Here is a 2516-nt window from a genome sequence, read left to right on the forward strand (position 1 = left end):
TATTCCCTGAGATTTCATTTCAGAGATCTGAGACAAGGGGAGGCGAACGTGAGCAGAGAAAAGTGGGTCTGTTTGTCATGTGAGCGCAGGCGTGGGCGTGGATGAGTCTGAGAGACGGGGACAGAGGAGCAGAGACAGGAACTAGCCCCAGTGGGTGCAGCACCGAGGGCACGTGGCCCATCCAGGGCACGTGGCACACCCAAGGCTGCCAGCTAACCGCTCTTCTGCCTTGTGAGACTCGGGCGGTGGGCACAAGTGTCAGCCAAAGGCAAGCCCGCCCAGGACAAGCTCCCACAGGGCCAGGCACACCACGGGGGCTCAGCCAGCCTTTCGTCTTAAATCTTCACAACCCTGTGGGCCGGGCTCAGGGGTCACTGTTAGCACCCCACGCTTGAAATGCCTCATGTGGCCAGACTGGTCCCTCTGTCCCGCCTTACTTCCCTCAGCTTCCTTGGGGAAGCTCTTCATTTTGGAACCCTTAGTCTAGAGGCCCGGGAGTCTGGCAGAAGGCAGACGCCCTTTCCTGGGTCCCCTTTTGCCCAAGCGCTTATCCGTTAGATGGCATTTTCAGCCCTCACGTTGTCAGTAAAGAGCCAGACAAGTTTAAATGATCTGCAAAGTAGAGCCTCAGGCACTGAGCTCACCCACCACAGTCCTGCTTTTCCAGCCTCCTTAATGAAAGGTCCATGGCTTTTAGGAATCTCCCAGTGGCAGCAAAATTACTCAAGCAGCATCTCATTAACAAGATTAATTCACAGTAAAAGAAAGCCACAGGAAAGACCGGCATGGAGTCCAGGAAGCAGGACAGGAGGCTCTGGGGTCCTCCCTGCCAACGTCCTCACCCTACAAATGAGGCTCCAGGACCGACTCAGAGCTCTTGGTGCCATTTGGCTCTCCAGGGATGATGTGAATCCCCATTCCTGGAGGCATGTGACCCCACACCTGATTGCTCCACAGCTTCCAGCTGAGCAGAGTTACAATCCCTCGTCCCTGATGGCAAATTTTCTTTTTGATCCAAGTTACAAATCTCTGATGCTCCAAGGTGGGCGAGTCCCGGGTGGGAGGGTGTGTAGCAGAAGCAAGGGGCTGATAGGTGCGGGGATTGTACCCTAGTCGGGGTGCAAGAGGGAAAAGCAGGAGTGAGCTAAGTGAGGTGCTCTCAATGAAATCGCGTAATGTGACAGAGTTCTCTGGCACCAAGGCAAAGGTTCACCTGGTTCTGCTCCCAGAGGGTCGTTAGACTTGCTTCCTCAGAAGCAAAGCCACTTTTGTGTGTCTGCACACAGGTGTCTGGCAAATGGACCAGGCAAGTTCATTATGAGAAAAGGAGCCAAATCAGCTCGACTCTAGGTGCATTTTCATCATGAGCTTGGATGGTGCATTTGCAAGGAGCCTTTTGGAAATCTGCCCAGCCTTGCTCACCTTCCTCTGTCTCCATCAATGGGCTAGTACCAGCCTGACTTTTACAATGGGCCCAGCGCTCTTTGAATGCTCCCTGAATCTGAAAGCTTATCCTTTAGTTGTCTCAGAGGGAGCTGACTGCCCCCTTGTCACTGGGCCAGAAACGTCCTGGGATCAGCAGAGGACTTAAAATCTTTTTAGACTGGAACCTTCTCCGAGCCTCTATTTCATTACCTACAAAACGGGGCGGGGGGTGACTAAACATTTGGGGTCCTTTACTCTTCAGCTCGACAGTCATGGCCCTTCCAAGCCACGATTCTCTCACCCCCCCAGAGCCGGTACTCTTGCTCCCCTTCACAGATGAGAACACAGGTTCAGAAATGTGGTTTGCTGAGAGTTCCACAAGCTTTTTAGTTTTAAAGGGCAGAATTCAAGCCATCTCTTGTGGTCTCAAGCTCCCCCCAAGCTATTCCAACTCCAAGGAACTCTCAGAAAATGTTGAGCTCGCTCCACAGCAGGTAGGGACCCTACAACCAAGGAGGCTAGGGACTCACTGAGGACTTGAGCCTCCCATTGGTCAGAGCCCCCTCCTACATCACATGTAACATGCCGACAGCTTTGATCCCTGGGTTTAAATGCCAGTTGGTGCCCAGGGGTGCAGGGACCACAGGGGCAGGCTGGGACTCCAGCTGGTGGGGAGGGTAAGAGTCACAGGGAGCAGCTCCCGAGGATGGACGGTGCCCCCAGAGCAGTGGGAGGTTGGGGAAAGCAAGAGTCCAGGCAGGCCTGGGAGTGTCCAGAGACCAAAAGTACAGCCTAGCCCAGCACAGGTCAGAAGGGAAATGCTAATGGCAAAGGAAACCCAAGTCTGGGCAATTAAAGGGAAGCGAGTGCTGTACCAATGGGGCCCAGAGACCCGACTCCAGATCTGAGGGCAGGAGATGGACGGGCACAGGCTCCCCGAGACTGATGGCGCCTAAAGTGGACGCATCTTCACTGTGTTCATCCACCATAACCGGGACACTGCATGGACTGCATGGTTTTATTGTAGTGATTAATCATAGATGAGGGACATCATCGAGCCAATTCCAAAGCATTCAAACCAACAGAGCCCA

Source organism: Sminthopsis crassicaudata, chromosome 6, assembly GCF_048593235.1.
Source record: "Sminthopsis crassicaudata isolate SCR6 chromosome 6, ASM4859323v1, whole genome shotgun sequence".
NCBI classification, from domain to species: Eukaryota; Metazoa; Chordata; class Mammalia; order Dasyuromorphia; family Dasyuridae; genus Sminthopsis; species Sminthopsis crassicaudata.